Source organism: Ictidomys tridecemlineatus, chromosome 11, assembly GCF_052094955.1.
Source record: "Ictidomys tridecemlineatus isolate mIctTri1 chromosome 11, mIctTri1.hap1, whole genome shotgun sequence".
In the NCBI taxonomy this organism is placed as follows: Eukaryota; Metazoa; Chordata; class Mammalia; order Rodentia; family Sciuridae; genus Ictidomys; species Ictidomys tridecemlineatus.
Genome location: NC_135487.1, coordinates 51,027,269 through 51,050,770, shown reverse-complemented (window position 1 = coordinate 51,050,770; position 23,502 = coordinate 51,027,269). Strand labels below are relative to the sequence as shown.

The window sequence follows — 23,502 nt, the reverse complement described above, 5'->3', positions numbered from 1 at the left end:
GAAGGTGCTTGGTCTGCAGACCCCAAGAAACTGGAAGGCCAAACTAACCTTCAAAGAAATAGATGAAGGCATTATAATTATTGGAAAAGGTATGGGGGTACTTTTGTTGAAACTCACAAGACAAAATTAATTGAGAAGGAGCAAAAAAAAAAAAAAAAGCTTAGTAGAAAGACAGTACCTAATTTATATATGAACTGAGCACCCAGTACAACATAATCCAGGGTAAACAATCAAAAAGGACACTTAATTGAACTGAATTGAATCTGTCAAGAAAACAAGAGCTCCAACTCACTTTTTAAAACTATAATCATTATTAGTGTGTATTAACTGTACAAAATAATTGGTTTGTGACATTTTCTTACATACAAAGGATGAATTGCATTCAACCGCAGCTAGATGCTAACATCAGTGGCTGTCATTTATGAACCACCTTCTGATGGCTGGGAACCGATCGACAAGTCTACATCCATCATCTTACTTGGTCCTCACAATCATGCTGCCAAGTAAGTTTTACTGTCCCCTTTATACAGATGAGCAAACCGAGGACCTGTCAATCTGCTTGGGCTGCTATGACAAAATACCACAAACCATGTGGCTTATAAACAACAGAATGTACTTCTAGAGTTCTAGAAGCTGTGAAGTCCAAGACCAAAGTGTCAGCAACTCAGAGTCTGGCAAAGCCCATTTCCTGGTTCTAAACAGTGCCTCTTCTCTGTGACCTCACACGGTGGAGGGGCAAGCAAGTAGTTCTCTGGAGTCTTTTTCAAGGACACTCATGATGGCTCTGCCCTCAGAAGCTAATTGGCTCCCAAAAGCCCCACCTCCGAACACCATTACAATGGGGTTTAAGTTCCAATACATACATCTGGAGAGGGGAGAAGACCCAAACATTCAGTCCCCAGCAGCCCCCAACACCAAAAAACAATGTGCACAATCCAACCCTGGACAATTCTCAGGACATTTTATTGCTTCTTATTAGTTGTTAAGAGTGTAATACATAAAAGGAAATAGGCAAGCCTGAACGCTCTGCTGGAGAGCAGAAAAGCAGACCCTGGCCTCATGTCTGCCCTGTGCATGATCTAAGGATATTTTTAAGACCAGACCCCCAGCAGGGGAAAATACTAAGCATCAGTTGCCAGAAGGGAACAAATTAATGAAAACTACCTGCTAAGACTTTGACAGGAGAGGGAAACCAGGGTCCCGCTATGATTCCGGGACTTACAAAGAGACAGCAGGGGGGCAGCCCAAGATGCTCTTCTCTAAATTAGCCTCTTCTTGCCACCCCATCCCACCCACTCCACAGGCACAGTCTTTAGGGTCAGAAGCTGCTCAGACTTTGATCTCAGGTTCATCAGCCACATGCACAAACATTCCAGAGGGGCAGCAAAGCACAGGAGGGGGAAAGAACAAAAGCCCAAAGAACCAAACTGCAAATGCAATGAGTTCTCCATCGTCCCCAAAGAACCATCCTACAGATTTCTTACAACTCCCCATTGTCAAGACCCTTTGAGACAGAAAAGCACATTAGGACTAACAAACCCAGGGTCACAGCTTCCTTTCTTTGAGAAGACTGTAACAGAAAGAGCCGATAAATCATTAGCAGCATCTGGCCTCCTTGGGTGCCTTTTAGATCCCAAGTAACATGATCAGAGCTCACAGACTCTGAGATTTCAAAGACAGATGATCATTGACAACCACAAAAAGGGTATCTCAGTTAAAGGGGGACGACAAGCAAGCCTGAAAGCGGGTGGCTTTCCATTAAGTACATGTGTCCTCTGCAAAACTGAAAGAATGGTTAAGAGTGGGTGGGCAGATGCATTTTAAGGGTGCATTTAAATTTGTTTTCCTTCTTTAGAAGAAGGAAGGGGATTAAATGAACTCTAGATAGGGCAAGGGAGAAAAGGGGAGGGAGGGGAACGGAGGGGGCATAGGGGTAGGAAAGATGGTAGAATGTGATGGTCATCATTATCCTAAGTACATGTATGAAGACAACTAGAGATATGAAAAACTGTGTCTATATGTGTACTATGAAACATAATGCATTCTGTTGTCATATGTAACAAATTAAATTTTTTAGAAGAAATTTTTAAAAAAGCAGGAAGTGGGGTTTATACAAAACCTTTGCACACATTGGAAGAGGGTGATACAGCCCTTCGTTGTCTGATATCAGTCCCCACTCGATGTCTACAACAAGCCCATTTGCATATATCATAACTGTACACAATCAAAGATGGTAGCACTGGGAGAAACTAAGCTTCCCTGAGCTCCACTTCTGTACTAGATCTAAGGGAGATGTTTCACACACATGATCTCCTATCTTTGCAAAGACCCTGCAACAAAAGCCAAGTCAGTCCCACTTTACAAGTACAGAAATGAAGCTCAGAGAGGTATATAACCTGTCCTAGTGAACAGCCTACAAACAGAGGTGTAAGGGGTTCCTGGGCATCAGGTCTGACTCCTGACAGCCTTTGTCTGATGCACCCAGGATACTGCATCAGACAGCCTGTGTGCTGACTGAATAACACAAATTTCTAGACTTTTTTTCTGAATCATAATCTCTGAGGGTATGGTGCAAAGTCTGTTTCTGATGAATAGGGAAGTATAATAACAAAGTCACAGCCCTATGCCATATGACCTTACCAAGGCCCTAAATGGAGTCAGGTGGGGTGGGGAGAGGGATACAGAGGGGCTTCATTTGCTGAGAACTTTTATAGGCCAATTGCTTGAATATAGGTTATCACATTTAATTCTCACAACAACTGCTATGGTGGATATTCTCACACCCATTCCACAGAGGAGGAAATTGAGGCTCAGCAAAGTTAAATAGTTAGATAAAGGTCACATATCTAACAAACAACAGGATCAGAAAATGATCCAGGTCTGTCTGGCTCTAAATCCCCTGCCCTTTTACTGTCGCATACATCATCTTTCTTGTTTGACAGAGAGCTGAGTTCTCACTGCAGTCATCAATAGTGTATGGATGGCTGTAGTTCTGCAAGGACCCAGGGAAGCCCTTGCCCAGTATGAGTCAAATACCAGAAACGGCTCGTCCTGGGGGTGCCCAGTTCTTCCTTCAGCAGCCACTGATTCTGTTCTGATAAGAGTGGGAGCCTGGACTCACTGAGGACCATGGGGGCAGTAGGAGAGAGCAGCCATCAACTGCCCCACCAGCACACCGCCAAATTCCAAGTCTACTCCCTCCCAGCCACAAATCCAGGCATTTGAGAATCCGCATTATCTGAACCATGAGGGTAACCCATGGAGTTGCACATTCCATATACATGTGTGCTCTTAAGCAAATGGCTTTCCATCTCCAGGAAAAGTCTCTTCCTCTGTAAAGTAAGTGGTGGATTTTCCTGCGCTCTATAGTCCACCAATACTGGCTAACCCCATGATTCACAGGCTCTACTGTGAATGTCCAATTTTGATCCATGCAATTTACCACAAGCCATGCACTGGTAGGAGCGCCACCAAACTGAACATGGAGTTGCAGTTTTAGCTGCCACTGAGGGTGGCATCATCTGCAGAGCAAAGCATTCAAATCTCCATCGTGGTTTGCTTCTGTTTCTTCCCTGGAAACCTTGGTCAGGGCTATTACATAATTGGTTGGCCAGCTTCAAATTCCTTCTATCCTCCTTCTCTGCACTTGGAATTAATCTCAAGTGACCACCTGATGACTGACCATTATCCAGTTGCCCTTCTTTTAGCCTTTAAATATAAGCATATTTTCCATAAGCTCCTAGAAGGCAAGATGGTTGTGGCTTGTGAGGTTGAGGCAGGAAGGTTGCAAGTTCAAAGCCCACCTTGGAATTTAGTGAGAACCTGTCTCAAAATAAAAAATAAAGAAGGGCTGGGAAAAGGGCTTAGTGGTGGAGCACCCCTGAGTTCAATTCCCATTTCTCATACCTGAATTATTACAGCAGACTCTTAACTATCAAAAAAAAAAAAAAAGGATAACAAATGGAAGAGGCTCCCACAAGCCAAAGATGGGTTCATTTGAGCTGCAGTAAAAATAATAATTAGAGTAGCTCAAAAAATAAATTGATGCTTAAAATATGAGAGAGAGAAAGTTCATTAGTCACCTGGTGAAGGCTTAGGAACTCCCCATCCCTTTATAAAAAACTGGAAGGAAAAAAAAATTCAAGCCTTTTCTTGACTCTACTTTATAAAACTATATTTGAGGGTAGCCAAATATCTGATGAGGGAAATTTTTTCCTCCTAGAAGTATTGCAGCTAACAAAGAAGGAAATGATAGAAATTACGGTTTGCAAGCTCTAATAAAATAGTGGAACTAGGCAACCATCACAAAAACAGTAACAACCATACATTGTATATGTATGAGATAATTTTGCAAAAATAATCCAATCCAAAAAAACATCTGATCAAGTCTAAATCTAACTACCAGGAACACATAGGTTAAATGCTACCATAGGATGCAATTAGCAAAATCCAAACTTCAGGAAAATCCATAGTACAAACATAGATTGCAAGAGGACAAAGAGGGAATAAAAACTTTAAAGTTTTTAAAATATTAAAATATTAAAAGACTTAGAGACATGTCAATCAACTTCAATGTATTATTTGGATCTTGGCTCAACCAAACTCTAAAAAGGAAAAGATAAGACTTCTACTTTTAAGAATTGGAAAATTTTAAGCAGACAGATATTGGATGATATTAAGAACAATTGATACTTTAAATAGGATGAGGATACTGCGGTGATGTTTTAAAAATAAGCCCTCACATTTTAGAGACATGTTGAAATATTTAAGAATGAAATTATGTTATGACTGGGCTCTACTTCACGATAATCTAGAGGGGCAGGCACAGGTGCAGAACACAGGAGATGAGTCTTGAGTTTGCTTCCTCACTCCCTACAGGTCTCTACCTAAATATTTCTTCCACGGGCTTTTCAAATCAACCATTCCCATTCTCCTCATAATAGCTTATTTTCCTTCATGAGACTATATTTACTCTGCTCTCCCACCATCTTCACATACTAGAAAAGAAATTCCATAAAAGAATAGTTTCATTTGGCCAATATCTCCCAGAGTGTCTGGCTCAATAAACACTGTAGGTTTTGTTGTAGTTTAGATTTTGTTTTTGAGGTGGTGGTGGTACTGGGGATGAGGGTGTTCAACCACTGAGCTACAACCCCAGCCCTTTTTAAAATTATTTTTTATAGTTGTAGATGAATACAATACCTTTATTTTATTTATTTATCTTTATGTTGTGCTGAGGATCAAACCCAGGGCCTCACACTTGCTAAGCGATCACTCTACCGCTGAGCTACAACCCCAGCCCCTCATTTTTTTTTATTTTAAGACAGCGTCTCACTAAGTTTCCCAGGTTAACCTCAAACTTGGAATCCTCCTGCCTCAACCTCCCAGGTAGCTGGGATTACAGGAGTGTCCCACTGTGCCCAACCGAATATTGTTAATTTTGACCATATATTCTGGACTATAAACTGATTAGCAATACTGTGTACAGAGCAGTGAGCAAAGAATAATGGCAAGGTAGGCAAGACCATGTTATAGAATGCCTTTAAGAAAACATGAATTTTGTCTTCTAGGTGATAGGAAGTCTCAAGCTATATAGACTAGACCTTCAAATTTTAGTTCTAGTCATTCTTACCACCACCATTATTATAGTGAAAGAAGGGCATGCTACTTAGATGCTTTTATTCCACATATATGAGAAGGTTTATCACTTCTAGTTAACCTCCTGAACACCACACTCCTGGCTGGCCTGAACACAGGTCTTTCCTCCTGTGTTAAAATAAATCAGCTCTGGGGCTGAGGTTGTGTCTTAGTGGCAGAGCCCTTGCCTCACATGTATGAGGAACTGGGCTCCATCCTCAGCACCTCATAAAAATAAGTAAATAAAATGAAGGTATTGTGCTCATCTACAACTAAAAATAAGTAAATATATGTATATACAGATATATGTGTATATATTTAAAATAAATCAATAAATCGACTCCGCATGAAAAGTGTGGACATATACCAAAAAAGGCAATCACTTCTCCACCGGTTCTGTGAATAGAGAAGCCCCACAGGCATTAACAACTCAGGCTTGGAGTGATGATTAGGAAAGAAACTGTTCAAGAACTGAAAACCTCTCTGGTTGACTGGCCACTAGGCCCTGATGGAGACATGACTGTTTGGCATGGGCAGCTCCTGGGTACTGGGTGGATACAGAGAAAGCTGAGTGGCCTTATTCCCTCCCTCACCCCCAGCCCTGTTCCCACAGGCAAACATAAAATAAAATAAAATCCAGCTCACCTTTTTATGTGCCCACCACCAGCCAGAACCCTAGATCTGGCCATTTCTATCTCTAGCCTCCTAAATGTCCTGCTGATCCCCAGCCCCAGCTCTGGACGCCTTTAATCATCTCCAGAGGGCTACTGTTGAAATGTGAACTAGAATCTAGTGTTTTTAAACAGTTCAGGGGCCCTTCCATCCACCAGCCCTTGCTCCAGTCCAAGGAAAGGACTTGCGATCCTCCCAACAGCCCACGCTCTCCCTTCTCCTGGAAGTGCTCACCCCCTTCCTAGGCATCGTTAGCTCTGCCAAGAGAATTTTTGCTCTTCTTTTCCTATTCTTATCCTTTTAATTTCTTTCTTCTGTCTGATTGCTCTGGCTAGGGTTTCGAGGCCTATGTTAAATAGAAGTGGTAAAAGAGGGCATCCCTGTCTTGTTCCAGTTTCTAGAGGGAATGTTTTCAATTCTTCCCCATCTAGAATGACGTTGGCCTTGGGTTTAGCATAGACAGCTTTTACAATGTTGAGGTATGTTCCTACCATCCCTAGTTTTTCTAGTGTTTTGAACATGAACGGATGCTGAATTCTGTTAAATGCTTTTTCTGCATCTATTGAGATGATCATGATTCTTGTCTTTAAGTTTATTGATATAATGAATCACATTTACTGATTTCCATACGTTGAACCAAACTTACATCACCCACTTGATCATGGTGCACTGTTTTTTTAATATGTTTTGGTACACAATTTGCCAGGATTTTATTAAGAATTTTTGCTATGTTCATGAGGGATACTGGTCTGAAGTTTCTTTCCTTGATGTGTCTTTGTCCAGTTTGGGTATCAGGGTGACAGTAGCTTCATAGAATGCGTTTGGAAGGGTTCCCTCCTTTTCTATTTTATGGAATACTCTGAGGAGTACTGGTGTAAGTTCTTTGAAGATCTGGTAGAACTTGGCTGAGAATCCATCTGGTCCTGGGCTTTTCTTTGAAGGCTTTTGAAAGCATCTTCAATTTTATTGCTCGAAATTTATCTGTTTAAATTTTCTATGTCTTCCCATTTCAATTTGGGTAGGTCATATGTCTCTAGGAATTTGTCAATGTCGTCATGATTTTCTATTTTATTGGAGTATCGGTTTTCTAAGTCACTCCAGGCAATTATCAAGAATACAAGTAGGGGCTGGAGTTGTGGCTCAGTGGTAGAACGCTTGCCTAGCACATGTGAGGCCCTGGGTTGGATCCTCAGCACCACACAAAAATAAATAAATACAATAATAAATATATAAATAATAAATAAACTACAACTAAAAATAAATATTAAAAAAAAGAATACAAGTAACAATAAATATTGGCAAGGATGTAGGGGGAATGTTCACTCATACATTGCTGGTGGGACTGCAAATTGGTGCAACCACTCTGAAAAGCAGTATAGAGATTTCTTAGAATACTTGGAATGGAATGACTCAGCTATCCCAATTTTAAGAGGACTTAAAATCAGCATTATTACAGGAATGCAGAAACATCAATGTTTATAGCAGCTCAACTCATAAGAGCCAAGCTAGAACCAACCTAGATGCCCTTCAACAGATAAATGGATAAAGAAAATGTAGTATATATACACAATGGAATATTACTCAGCCATAGAGAAGAATGAAATTATAGTGTTTGCCGGGAAATGGATGGAACTATAGAATATTACGCTAAGTGAAATAACCCAGTCCTAAAAACCCAAAGTCTGAATGTTCTCTTTGATATGTGGACGCTAACCCATAACAAGGGAGGGTAGGGAGGGAAAGTATAGAAAAAAGTTCATTGGATTAGCAAAAGGGAATGAAGGGAATGGAGAGGGGATGAGAACAGGAAAGACAGCAGAATGAATCAGACATAACTTTTCTATGCTCATATATGAATATACAACCAATGTAACTCCACATGGTGTACAACCACAAGAATGGGGTGAAAATTGGAATGGGCTACACTCCCTGTACGTAAAATATGTCAAAATACACCCTACTATAATGTATAACTATAAGCACCAAAAAAAATGCTTCTATAAAAAGAGTATTTAGCCCACTGGCTGCTTCCCACTCTGTGCAGCCATCTCCACTGCGGACTCTGGCAGCTTTATCGCCAGAGTCCCTGTACTCTAGTTTCCTTTTCAACTCACTGCATGGGATCACCGGGTGCCCCACCATGTCCGACGAGGCGTGGGCACTAGCTCCCAGATCCCCACCAAGGACTTAAGGGAGAAGAAGGAAGTTGTGGAGGAGCCAGAGAATGGGAGAGGCACCCCTGCTAATGGGAATGCTAATGAGGAAAGTGGGGAGCAGGAGGCTGACAATGAGGTGGATGAAGAAGAGGAAGAGGGTGGTGAGGAAGAGGAGGAGGAGGAGGAAGGTGATGGCGAGGAAGAGGATGGAGATGAAGATGAGGAGGCTGAGGCAGCTACGGGCAATCAGGCAGCTGAAGATGACCAGGACCATGATACCAAGAAGCAGAAGACGATGAGGACGACTAGACAGCAAAAAAGGAAAAGTTAAAAATAAAAGGCCACCGTGACCTATTCACCCTCCATTTCCCACCTCAGAATCTAAATGTCACCTTCCGGCAAAGAGGCCTGTCCCCCCCACCGGTCCACCGCGGGCAGTGCCACCCGCAGTGACACACGCTTTTCACCACCCAACCAAACCACAAAGTGAATTTGCAACAGGGGAGGAAAAAAGAACAAAACTTCCAAGGCCCTGCTTTTTTTTTCTTTAAGTACTTTAAAAAAGGAAAAATTGTTTGTATTTTTTATATTGTTAATGGTCAGCCATTTTTAATGATCTCAGATGACCAAACCAGGCTTTGGAGCATTTTCTCTCCTACTTCTGACTTTACTTGTGGTGTGATCATGTTCATTATAATCTCAAAGGAGAAAAAAAAAAAAGGCAAAAACAACAACAACAAAAATCTTATTCCAAGCATTCCAGTAACTTTTTGTATGTATGTACTTTAGCTGTACTATAAGTAGTTGGTTTGTATGAGATGATTAAAAAGACCAAAGATAAAAAGGTTTCTTTTTTTTTTTTTTCCTTTGTTTGTCAATGAAGTTGCTGCTTATTTTTTTGGCCTGTTTGATGTATGTGTGAAACAATGTTGTCCAACAATAAACAGGAATTTTATTTTGCTGAGCTGTTCTAACAACACAAAAAGAGTATTTCTGCTGTCTCTTCTCCAGCAGCAATTCTGCATGTTGTATGCACCACGCCAGGAAACACCTTTCTCAAAGACCTCACATGATTCACCACTCTAAGAGAGACTGCCCAGCTTAGGGGTTTTGTAGTCTGCATTCTCCTAATTCTTCTGTCACATGGGGTTACATCTTATATTTTCAGTTTTCGTGTCTGCCTAGAAAATATTCCAAATATAATCTCATCTGAGTCTCCCTTTTCCTTTGACACAGTTTTGTTATTGCTCTCTCCAACGTTATTGCATACACTAACCGAACAATAAAATTGCCATCTTTTTCTCAAGTATTTAGTCCAAGAGATTCATAATTTATCTTTAGCACTTCTTATAATAGGCAAAACAGATACTGACCTAGCTGAAACCTCAGTTACTTTGCATAATTATATTTATTTCTATTCATGTCTATGCTTCCTATTTTTTAAAAAAATGTTATGCAAACAATCTGTAATAATGGTTTTCTAGGTTCTACCTTCAACATGATATAATTAAACACAAGACAATATAAACACTAAAATTTGGGGAAACTAACCAAATAGTGCCAAGGGCATTATGAAAAGCACTATTAAGGTTAGGATGGAGCATAATTTACAGTTATTTTCTCAAAAGTTTAAGACAATACCCATGGAGAAAACAACCCTAAGTTGTTTTTCTGATGATGGCCCTGACGCTTTTTAAGCTACTATGTCTTTCAGGAGTTCCAACTACTTGCACAATAACCAGATGGGAATGCTGGTTCTGTCTCCTGCTAGTTATGTTGTGACTTAATGCTTTTGAGCCTCAGTATCCTCAGCCATAAAATGAAGATAACTATCCCCAGCTCAGAAAGCAGCTGTAAAAATGAAGCAGGAACAATGTCTGTGGAAGCGCTTTATAAACGGAAAATAAGGTACTGATGGTTTTTATTCATGGCTAATGGCAAAGCACAATACATTTAGAAGATAAGGCTCTTCACAGGGCTTCAGTTCTCTACCTTAAGAGTCTGCTTATTTCACCAAGCTGTTATTTCTATTGTAATTGAGGGTACATCAAAAGGATCTCTGCTGAGCCAGGACAAGTAACAAGTCCAGAATGTACTTTCAGATTCCCACAATTAATTGTTGAACTTGTGTTCTTTTTGTTGGCTTTTTAAAAAGAACTCCTTGCTATGTTAAAATTCTTAATATGAACAGCTGAATTAACATTAGAGTAAGAACGCAAGTGCCCAAGTTGGAACAATGTACAAATCTGCTTAGTTATTGATGGACTATAGCCAGTTGATGCACATCTGTGAGGCTGTGGCCACTGTAAATAAAAGAATCTGCCATTGTTTTCAGAACAGCCCAACTCCTCAGTCAACAGAACACCCTTTGAGCACCCTCCAATTTTCTAAGTTGTGATTCTGACGTAACAATGTAACTTCCAACCCCTTAAATGCTTGAAAGGGATTTTGAGAGGAAAGAATGATGTAAATGATTTTATAAAGCATGGCTAATATCAAAAACTTTACTGTTTTCTTATATCCAAAGCCCCCCAGAAGTCCCAAAAGAACTCTGTTGATTTAACCACATCCAAAGGTGAATTTAATGAAGTGAAAGAGAATAGCACTTCATCAAGGATGCTGTTTATCGCTCTTCCAAAGATGTAGAATCTGACAAGCATGAAGGCACTTACTCCTAGCTTCATTGAGGCTTGTCCAAAAATAGCCATTGATTCTGGGGGGTAGAGGTTATTGCTGACAATGAGCTTCTGTCTCCCCTCCTGTAACAAACAAACTCTAAAACATGTAAGACTCAAACACGATACTAGTTTAATTCCTTATCTGTCTTTCATTTCCCCACCCAGAGCATTTGTTTTTGCTGTTCCTTCTTCTAAGAACTGCTTTCTGGCTCTTTGCATGACTGATTTCTTCTTATCCTCCAGTAGATCCCACAATAAATATTACCCGTTCAGAAAGGGTAGCTTCCCCACTACCACCCACAGCTCCCCAGATAATTCTAAAATATCTACGAGTCCAGTGCCTCTCAAGTGGTCCACATATCCTGATTTGAGTTGGAAAACAAGTTTACCATAGAGACACGTTTTCTTCATTCAGTACCCCATTGTTAAGATTTGGATGAATAATCCACCCTCCATACTAATAAGAAAAAAAATTTTTTAAGCAAGGCTATCAACAAATAAGAGTCTAAAAAAGTCAGTGAACAATTACAGCCTATAATCTCTAACCAGGTGCAGCAAGACCAGCAAACAGGCTGGGCACCAGTAGCTGGATATGCTGGGGAAATGCCAAACAGGAAGATATAGAAGCGCACCCCACCAGGGAAATGAACAGGAGAGAGCACGCAAATTAAGATTTCCAGCTTGACATCAGACCAACATGGAGCCAAATCCTAACTCTACCACACGTAACTCTGCTAGGCACCAACCTACTGAGGTCAATGCCTATGTCGGTGCCTCAGTTTCCTCACGTAAAAGAAAATACCCAGAGAAGCACTGCTGATAGAGGGCCTTTTTTTAATTTGGTCACCAACTATTTTGTCTGACCTGAGCTCACACTCAGCAAACAGGATGTAAGTCCTGTCCCTTCAACTTGGGCTTACGACCTATTTAAAACAACACTTCCTGCTCAGGTTATAATTGGAAGTTTCTAATTATTATGGAGGCACATGAGAGGGCTTTGTGAAGTGTTAATGAGGAACTCTGATTTATCTGTTATCAAAGCAAGTGGCCAATGACCTCAAGTCCCAGTGTACTTAGATAAATACGTAGCTGTTTCATCCTGCATCTGCTGTGTGACCTTGGGAGATGACTTCATCTCTCTGGAAAATTTGATCTGTAAATTGGGAATTAATCATAATACATGCCCTCCACCAAGATTCCTCTGACTTAAATAAGATAATGCATCTTAAATATTAAATAATCCCAGCAAATAAAACAGTAGCCCCCAATACATTTTACCATTGTGATCTCCTCACCAAAGATTTTGAATTTCAGACCCTCATGGAATTCTGAGAATTCCTAGAAGGTCCTACTTTGCCATCTTTCCTAGAAATGGTACTTCATAAGCTGGAGAAGCCAGAGGCCATAGAGTACCAACCAGATCCTGCTTTCTTGGAGCTGAAATAGGCAGGGTATAGAAAAGACTAATATTTTCCAATCAAAAACCACCACCCCATTTTCTTAGGAATATTTTAGTTGACACACAGCCTCCTACAATAAAAGACTACATTTCCCAGATTCCCTTCAGGTAGGTGTGGTCATGAGATTAAATTCTGACCAATGGGACGTGTGAATATATGTGTATGTTCGCGCGTGTGTAAGAAGAGTTCAACTTTCAGGCTGTTTCTTGAGAAAAGAGGAGGCACCCATCAGTTGTGCCTTCACATTGGCTAGGAAAAAAACTGCACTGGTTGGCCCTCTTGATAAAGAAAGTAACATCCAAGGATCAAAAAGCAGCAAGAGAGAAGCCACTTGGAAGCCTTGCTACCTCATAGGGTGGAGCATCTGTCCCAGATGAGCAAACAAGCTTTCATCTGGTTTACCCTACAGTTCTAATGGCTTTTGTTACATGTACAAAAACCCATAGTATCATAAACACAGTGTGGAGAGGGGATGGAAATAAGCAAAAGGTGACTGGGTTATAACATGTCCCTGGCCTATAGTAGGGTCTCATAATGATTTGCAGAATTAAACTGTAGGACTCCAGGCAATCAACCCAAATTTGAAATATTGAAGTCAGTTCCAAAGACAAGAGGGACACAGGCCAGCTGGAGGCTGACCATAAGGAGAATGACTGGGGTAATGAAAGGTTTAAAAAAAAAAAAAATCTCAAGAGGAAAGACTGGAACAGCTAGAAGAAGAAAGGTAAGGCAGAATGACAAGATAACATTTCAAGTAACTCAAGGATGGTAAGTTGAACAGGGCTCCTCTCCTTGCACTCACATCTCCTCATCTGTAAAATAAATAGGTAAAAGCAGAAAAATCCCTTTTAGCTGTACCATGCAGGATCCACAGATTCAGAGGAACCTATGTTATGCCCAAAGCCCAAACTACAACTCATGTAGATATTTCACTAAATAAAAGTGAAGATTTCCACTGAACATCATAGAATGGCTGTCTTCCAAAGTCCAGAGCTGGCTCACTGAGGGGTTCAAGGGGCTAGAACCTGGATACAGGTTCCTAGAGACAGAGCTGAGACTTAGAAGAACCATGAGTTAAAATAGTTCCTTAGAGGCTCAGATCCTTCTTACAGACTAGTCAGAAAAATTGTAATAGACAATCCTGGATTAGAAGATTAGAATCTTGCTCTGCACTTACCCAGATGCATGATCCTAACCAAGCTCTTCACCCTTTTTTATTTTCTTCCATTTTTCTTTTAGAGCCTGAGCTTTTTCATTTTAAACATGAGGATAGTAAAACATAACCTGAAGATTCTTTATCTAAAAAGATAATACATGTAAAGAACACAGCAAAAGTGCTGGGCTCATAGCTACATATAGTTGCTGAGAGCCATAGCCAAGTCGGAATGACGCACGGCATTTTTGCCAGAACGAGTGGTTGAGAGGTGACGCCAGCAAGCCATTGAGATGATGATGGTTATGTTAAGCTGTGTATTCAATTGTATATTAGACCCCTGCTATCCGCCTCAGGCGCCGGCTACTTTGGAGTTCTCGCGGGATTCCTGGGGAGTTCGTGTTGGTTGGGGAAGTGCCAGAGAAGGGATTTCCGGTCGGTGTGTGGTGTGTCCCGGGGAAAGGCCACGTGCTGGCGTTCTCGGGAGTTCGGAAATAAAGTTTGTTCCTGCTTGAGTGGCTGGTGATTTGTGCCCAGCCAGACTGCGACATATAGTATTCATCATTGCCTAATTGCCTTTATAAATAGAAGAAGAAAAGAGAAATACGTGATAAGCTCAGAAGATGTTAGTCACCCTGGTGGAAGCACCAGCAGGTAGAGGGCTGGAATTTATGGACTGGACAAGTAGTTGCACAGCCAAAATAAGTGAGGGCCTGCCACATAAATGCTGTGCTTTAAGTGCAGGCAGAATCAAAAGCCACACAAAGGGTGGGAGATGAAGGAGAGCTGGCAGCTGCAGGCTTCTCAGAAACTGGGAAAAGGCTCTCATCCAGACGCCAGTCACTCACCTAGAATTTACTGATAATCTACAGACCATTACAAAACAAGAAAAGTGCCACGATAAAGAAAATACAGAGTATAAGCAGAGCCAGAGAAGCAGCACCCAGACACAGACTGAGAGGATTAGTGTTTCCAGGGGAAACACCTAACTCCAGACCTGCACTGTGAAGGCAGAAGCATCTGGGGATTAAGAGTAGAAAGAGCTCAAGTTGATGAAGTCTGGGGGACAGCGGTTCATCATAGAATCCTTTCCAATCCTCCTTTAAAATGCTCACATTCTGTGTGACTACAAAGACGTCTATGTCCTTGCAACTCTAAGGTTCTAAAATTTTGCCTTCAGATGGAAAACCAAAATAAATTCCCTACACATTGAGGTTAAGATCCTATTCTTTTCTTTCAAGAATGATGGTAAGTGCGTATGTAGTTATAAAGTCATTATGAAGATTCCTTGTGATTTGGAATTGTTCGGTTTCTTGATTGCAGTGGTGCCTTTCAGAATCCTCAGAGGTGATAAAATAGGTATCACAGACACACACTTGAAGAAGTAAAACTAGGGGAATTGGAGGAGGAATGAATCAATGTGAATATCCTGGATGTGATATTATACTATGTTTTGCAAAACAGTACCACCAGGAGAAATGAGCAATTGTTCACAACTATAAGTGAGTCTATAATTATTTTTTAAAAATCTCAGTTATAAAAGTAGCTTTAGGGGGCTGGGGATGTGGCTCAAGTGGTAGCGCGCTCGCCTGGCATGCGTGCGCACGGGTTCGATCCTCAGCACCACATACAAACAAAGATGTTGTGTCCGCCGAGAACTAAAAAATAAATATTAAAATTCTCTCTCTCTCTCTCTCTCTCTCTCTCTCTCTCTCTCTCTCTCTCTCTCTCTCTCTCTCTCCCTCTATCTTAAAAAAAATAAATAAAAGTAGCTTTAGGAAAAAATATAGTTACATAAAATTGTAATTGTGAAATACAAATTCACTGTTGAAAATTTAACAAAACACCTATTGTTCTTGTTCTTTTTCTTTCTTTCTTTCTTTGAACCCAGGGTCTTACACATAGTAGGGAAGCATTCTACCACTAAGCTACATCCTCAATACTAAAAAAATTTTTAATTACTGGTAGTCTACTACCTAAAGATTCTTTTGTAATATTTTGATCTAGTTACTTCATTTTGGACTGGTATGTACCTTTACAATGATTTTCATGTGTGTATGTATCTGTTGTTTGATTTAATGTACATAACTTGTTTCTTATTTATCCCACTAAGTTTATATTTTGAAGATATTCCCATTGTATTATATTTTAATATTTATTCTTGAGTTTCAGGTGGACACAATATCTTTATTTTACATTTATGTGGTGCTGAGGATCGAACCCAGTGCTTTATGCATGGTAGGTGAGCATTCTACCATCGAGCCACAACCCCAGCCCTCCTTAAATTATTTTTAACAGCCATTTAAAAAAACAGTAGTGTAGCAGCACATCATAATTTTCTGAACCAAACTATTTGAGGACATTTTAGACTGCTCTAAAATTTTTCCTATGAGAAATAATTCTGGAATAAATTAAATCTAACTGGTTGCCGGGATTTCTGAAATGAAAGAACAAGTCCTAATTCAAAATGTTAAGAGTTAGAACAGATCTTTAAAATCATCTGACCAAATGCTTCCTCTAAAACAAACAAACGTACACCTACACATAATTCATCTTAGAGTTATAGAAACTAAATGCCTATTCTCACTCTGGAAAATAAAGACAATGAACGATTTCAAAATTTCTCTATTTAGAAAGAAAAAAAAAAAGCATGAGCAAGCAACCTTTCTGTAGGTCATTTTTGACCTTGTAGAATCTACTAGAGAAGACATGAATAAAGGAAATAACAGAGGGGAAAAATTTGAAGACTTTGAAACGTGATAGTCATGGTTCATATTCCCATGTTCCATAACCTTGGGAAAGCAATTAACTATTCTAATTTTATTTCTTCATCCATAAACATACAGTTCTCCATACAAGGCCCTCAATAAATACGTGTCATCTGAATGAATGAAGTGCCAGCACATAGAACTTACTGAACGGCTTGCTGTTACACGTTCTGTTCTTCCCAGCCTCTAGCCTGAAATGTCCTCCTTCATCCCATCTTGCCTACGCTGCAAGGCCAAGGGCTGGTGTCCCACTTCCCTTCATCAACCTACTTCCTTCCTGCCCATTGTACTTGCCTGGTACTTTAGTTACATACATGTGAGCAAAGGAACGACTTGGCGGGCAGTTTTGTTCCTTTTTCATTTTTGAGGAGGAATTTGCTAACCATGCTGACTCCACGAGAAGGGCTCCTCACACCCCCTGCTCTGGCTTCAGTTAGAGGGTGACATGAAGTACATAAAGAACACCTAGACCACAACTGGATTCCTTCCTCCTGGAGTTTGGGATTCAGAAATAGAGAAGATCGATGAGGATTTGTTGCTTGAGATAGTCACACGTGAACTTGGGACCTTTGAGGAAGCCGTGGACACAGAGAAGACAGGAAAGCTGGTCAGCAGAGAGAGGACAAAGGGCAAAACAAATGTGCAGGGAAGGGAAAACAAGAACCGTGAAGCACTGGAGAGAGATGGCAGCCCAGGAGACTCCCAGGCTGGGCTTCCAGGTTCACGTGAGGCCGGGTCTTGCCTTCTTTCCCAGGACCCAGAATTTACTCTGAGACTTTATACCAATGCCTTTGGTTTTAAGGAAGATATTTGAAAAACAGGCTATTTCTTACAACCAAAGGTATTTTATTACAACATGGGTAAAGATTCAATGCTCTTTCCTCCATCTCTTTATCATTCTATTTCTTCCTCTAAAAACACTCTTTCCAACTTTATGCGATTGCTGAAATCCTCTTTGGCCTTCAAGACCAGGCTCAAGTAATCTAAGCCAGAAGGTCTGTCTCTGCCTTCTCAGAACTCCCTCACAGAGCATCACATCTTGGCACAAGTACGTTAGCTGTTCCTCTCTTTGCTAATGTTTTTTGAGAAAAGCAATCTAGTACTAATCAAATTTGAAAACTCTGAACTAGAAAATACATACCATCCCCAGATTCCATAGCAGGAATAGCACAAATAACAAAAAACTGAAATCTCATTTTAAAATTTTTTGCTATGAGAACAACTGATATTTCCTTGAGTAGACATTGTACTAAACACTCTAAGCCTGTCAACTTTTGAACCATCAAAACTCCTATGACAGGGCTGAGGCTGTAGCTCAGGAGCCCAGCACTTGCCTTGTACATGGGAGGCACTGGGTTGGATCCTCAGCACCACATTAAAAAATACACAAATAAAATAAAGGCATGCTGTCCATCTACAAATACAAAAAAAAAAATTAAATCATATAACAGAGTGAGGGTTATGGCTCAGTTGTAGAGCACTCGCCTAGCTTGTGCGAGGCCCTGGGTTTGATCCTCAGCACCACATAAAAATAAATAAAATAAAGATATTGTGTCCAACTACAACTAAAAAATATTAAAAAAAAAAAACAATCATATGACAGAGACGTTTTTAACCCTATCCTAAAATGAATCATATAAATTTAGAAGTGTCTGACTGGGGGTATACTTGGGTGGTAGCACTTGCTTAGCATGTTTGAGGCCCTGTGTTTCATGTCCCATCCATGGACTATGTGTGGACCAAACCAGCATTGCAGCTAGTGAATAGAAAAATCTTGTATCTGGGAACTTCCAGTGGCAATCTTGCTGGTAAGATCGCCCAGATACATGTGAATTTCTATTCAGCTCTGCCAGATTCCACACAGCTCTGGAAATGGAGTGACCTGCTATTTAGCCACACAGCCTTTCAGAGATTGGTGGGGCCTACCAAGATGCCAGTCAACCTGTCGACTGCAAGACATCATGAAGCAAGACTCCACCCCTGAAACCTTATCCCTGCCTTTGATGCTCTACCTTCAATAAACCATCAGAGAGGTTTTTCAACTGTTCAACTCCAGCTCCTGTGTGGGCTGGATCTATCAGGCACTCTGCATTTGAAACTATTTTTCTGACTTTGCCTTTCTTTTCTTCGCTATTTCAGACTTTATTTTTTCAGGTGTCTTATCTCTTCCTGAGCAGGAAAAATTATCCTAGCAAGGTTCTGGCCACCTCGCAATAGTTCCGACCCCAGCACCAAAAATATATTTATATAAAATAAAAACAGAAGCATCAAAGCCAGACTTCAAGCCCAGGTAACACAGAGCCACATCTGAATTCTTAACCACAATAGTGTCTTCTAAGCTCCTTTAGGACAGATACTTTGGCTTTGTTTTTCCTTTTTTATTTCCCATAGCAGTGAACTTGGGCTTCTCTTTTTATCAGTGTTTGCTGAATGAATAAAAGTTCGAATGGATCCCATGGAAACTAAGACCCAAGCTTGAACCAAGTACCTCAGCTGCCTGCAGGTGATAATCTAGCCAAAGACAGCCATTTTAAAATTTAGGCCTGTTCCATACCAGCTCCCTGAGAAGCAAAGGGGCTTCTTGCAGCTTGCAAGAAACTCCTTTTGGGTGTGGTTTAATTTGTGGTACCAACCCATACCTTGAGCTTGATGGATCCATGAACATACACTTCACCAGATTTGCAATCTTCAACTCATAATCAGTGTATTCCCTCTATCAGCGATTCTCAACCTCAGTGCTGCTAACATTTTGGGCCAGATTATTCCTTGTTATGGGGAGCTATACTATGCTTTATAGGATGTTTGGCAACAAACTAGCCTCTACCCCAGAGATGCCAGTAACTCCTCCCACTAATGTAACAATCAAAAATCAGACATTGCCAACTGTTCCCAGGAGAAGGAGCAAAAATAGCCCCTTCTTTGATAACTACTGCCTTACATGACCTAGGTTTTGTAGAAACACTAGAAGAATTTTTTTAAAAGAAAACAAGCTTAGTCCCACTTAGAACATACATGCCAATTTCCTTTCATCCTTGGAAAGTTTCTGACTTTATCCTCCACCCTCAAAATTATCTTTAAACTGAGATATACTGATCATGCCATAATGTAACAAGCATTATTACTCAGAAACTAAGTCAACTTCTTATTGGCTGCTTCACCCCAAGCATCCTGCACAGTTAAGAGGACTCACTACGTCTGTGCACTGCCTTCATGCTCAGGAAGAACCCCAGGATGAATATGACAAAGAAAAGGTTCAGAGCCTTGTAAAAGGAAGACAGCAAAAAGAACCTGAAGAAACCTCAGGATAATTAAATGTCCTCAACACTGCCCTACTTCACTCCAACCTCTTGATACAGCCAATACTTGTCAAGCATCTGCCACAGGGTAGAGAATGCACTAGATCTCGTTCCATTAAATCTTCCTAACAATTTCATAACAGAGGCATTTTTTTAATAAAGGGAAAAACAGAAGTTCCGTAGGGTAAAATGTCTTGCCCAGGGTCACAAAGCTAGGAAGCAATATCCAAACTTAAATCTGGAACTACCACTGACTCCAATTTCAGGACTCCTCTCCACTGCTGTATTGAAATATTCCATAAGAAAGTTAGTAGCCACAATTAATGAAGAGACAAGATGGTAACAAGGGAAGTTTTCATTCATTACTTCCTGTTAGATAAGAGACAAAAGGACATACCAAATGTCAACAATGGTTTTCCATGGGAAAACAAGTTTGCCAGTTATTTTTATTGTATCTCTGTGTTTTTCTGCATTTTCTAAATTATTTTGCCTTGAATATGTATTACTTACCTAACAAAAGTAATTAAAACTATTAACAACAAAAATAATTCATAGAAATATCAACATTTATTGACAACTTCAAGTCAAGCGAACAATTATCATTTCTCACTTATGAAACTTGCATAGATTAAGAAGTCTGATAATACCCAGTTTTTGTTTTGTTTCCATACTGGGTATTGAACCCAAGGGTGCATTACCACTTAGTTATATCCCCAACCCTTTTTATTTTTTTATTTTGAAACAGGGTCTCCCTAAATTGCTGAAACTGGCCTTGAATTTACAATTCTTCTGCCTCAGCCTCCTGAGTCACTAGTATACAGATGTGTGCCACATGCCTGGAGATAATACTCAGCTTTAAAAAAGACGTAGGAAAACAGGTAATCTCATATATTGTTAGAAATTTCAGTTGGTACCAGGTTCTTAGACAGCTGGTACCAAGCTCTACAGCAAGTTATACTATAATGTGAATTGCAAATGTTCTTCCTCTGAGCCATTCCTTACCTCAGAATGTTCCCCACAGGTAGACCACATACAACAATATACAAAATATATACTTGTGCACATTTCAAAATAGCTAGAAAGAGGATTCTGAATATTTGATATACCAATTACACAATCTGATCATACATTGCATATATGTATTGATACACACCATACCCTGTAAATAAGTAAATTATTATGTGTCAATTAAAAATAAATAAATACATATGTCCCAATATATTTACTAACAATACATAGAAGAATTAGGACAGTGGCATGGAAAGTAGTCATTAGAGAAAATAAGGTACATCTTTAGGTACTAATGTAGGAAGTTTTGCAAGATACAATGTTAAATAAAAAACTGTTATAGAAGAGCAGATGGAAAACAATTCCAGGACATACACATGTACATTATCTATGAATGCATGCATATGGATGTATGTGTATGCAAGAATCTGCTTTGTTCATGTGGTTGCATATGTTTGCATATGCATGGGAAAATTTCTAAATTAATGCAAAAATCATTAGAATATGAGTTACATTGGAGAGTAGGACTAGAAGCTGGGGAGAAAGGAAATGGGTTTTTTACTTTGATTTTTATATCACTCTCTGAATTGTTTTAAGTTTTCTTTTCATGAACATATATCACTGCTATAAACTAAAGTGGGCTTTTGGGAGGATTTGGTTGTTAGGAGACAAAAGGCCTGGCTTTCATGCAGTGGCTTGAAAACAAAGCAAGACATGAAATAGAGCGATCATCTGTTACAACTGCAAATGCTCACAAAACAAGACAGTGTGTGACAGTCCCCAGCCTCTGTGTGCCAGTGAGAGGCATAATGGAGACGGTTCTCTCCTGGCACATTTGGAGACAAAGCCAGAGTCCTACCCTGGTAGGGGATTTTAATGGCTGGATTTTATGACCAGTAAATACAGTAATCCTGCTACACTTTTCAAGGGCAACCTAGCAGTAAACAACCAATTTTTCCTGTTCTATCCCTCCAGCTTGTCAGCTCCTAGAGCAGCTGATCTATCTGAAACATACGGTGCCCAAGGTCTCAACCTTCCTCCTTTGCAAGCTTCTGTCACACTCCAATATGTTAGAAGACCTGGGCTCCACTGCTGGCTTGGCTTCGCATAAACTCCTTGGGCCTCATAGAGCTTCTCCTTTCTAGAACATTTTGTTCATGCCAACTACTTCACTGGACCATTGTAAGATCTAAATATGACAGGGCATTGTTGGTGGAAGCTGATAAAGGGGAAGGCTAGGCATGTGTGGAGGCGGAGGATGAGAAAAGGCAGCTCTGTATCTTCCTTTCAATTTCACCGTGAACCTAAAACCGCTCTAAATAAATAAAGTCTTACTGAGGAAAATTTTGACCAGATTATATTGTTACATTATGCTTACATATGAATATGTAATGACAAATACTACAATTACATATAACTATAATGCACCCATAAAAAATTTAAAAAATAAATAGGGGCTGGGGTTGTGGCTCAGTGGTAGAGCACTCGCCTAGCATGCAGAAGGCACTGGGTTCGATCCTCAGCACCACATAAATGTAAAATGAAGACATTGTGTCCATCTAAAAAAACTAAGAAATAAACATTTTTTAAAAATTTAAAAATAAATAAACCAGTCAAACTAAAAAAAAAAGTCTTGAAAATTAAAAAGTTGGTACATAGTACCATTGAGGCACATCTATGAAACCACCTCAAATTATTTCTCAACTCTAGCATCCACAATGGTCCCTTAAAAACACAACTAGGACTTCATTTATTGTCATTCCCTCTTAATTTGCTAAACAGCAGTGACACTGATTACATTCTCCTTTCTGCCAAGCTTTGCACCTCCTCCAGGTCTTTGCACTTGCTGCGCCTAGTGCCGTCACGTGCTATATAGTGATGTTTTAGCTAACAACAAACCCCATCTATGATGGTGGTCCCATGAGATTATATCACCTCGTGACATTGTGGCAGTCTTAGTTTGTGTTAAGTACACCGTACGATATTTATACAACGATGAAATTGCCTAAGCATGCACTTCTCAGACAGTATCCCTGTTGTTAGGCAAAGCACAGCTGTAACTAAAATACACTGCACCCAGCTCTTCTTATCTGCTTTATCTTCAGTTTCTTCTGTGTTAGCTCAAAGCTTAGCTCCTCAGAAAGGGTTTTCCTGAGGTCCCTCGCTAAAATAGTGCCCCTTCCCACCACTACCTAATTATTGTCCCCTCATTCCAGTGCCTCGGTAGCATTCAGTATACCATATAACCATTTACCTACAGTTATGGAAGCTCCTGAGTTCCAAGGTCTTCTCTGTGTCATCCTTTGCTATATCCCTGTGCTAGAACAGTGCCATCACACAGTAGGAAGTCAGAAGGCACTTAGGAAATGAATGAACAAAGACATATGGAGTGTAAAATGCTTTCCTATTCATTCTCACATTTCACCTTGCCTGAAAGACAGAAGCAGTATGATTCTTCTCATTTAAATAACCTGTCCAAGGTCACAGCTTGTAAATGACAAAGACAGAGCTTATATTTGAAGCTTCTAACTCATAATTCTCTGGTACCTTCTCTGCTCAATGGCGTCCGCAAATTTGGACTTGGGATGGTTGAAAATAGAGCAATTTATCTAGGCTTCAGCCACAGGAGAGAGGAAGAAAAAGTTCTGCTTTCCTGCAAAGGTGAGCAAGGAGA

General features: G+C 40.1%; 1 protein-coding gene across 10 annotated transcripts in view; it reads right to left on the bottom strand.

The window, feature by feature from the left end:
* Positions 1–23,502, bottom strand: part of Dnajc6 (DnaJ heat shock protein family (Hsp40) member C6) — a 160,118-nt gene that overhangs the window by 71,030 nt on the left and 65,586 nt on the right. For 2 of the 10 annotated variants that reach the window (XM_078026427.1, XM_078026425.1), the window contains exon 3: positions 23,376–23,481. The exons of the other annotated variants lie outside the window; for them this stretch is intronic. The gene's annotated coding sequence lies outside the window, so the exon portion shown is untranslated. The remainder of the gene's footprint in view (positions 1–23,375; positions 23,482–23,502) is intronic. 10 annotated transcript variants of the gene reach the window in all.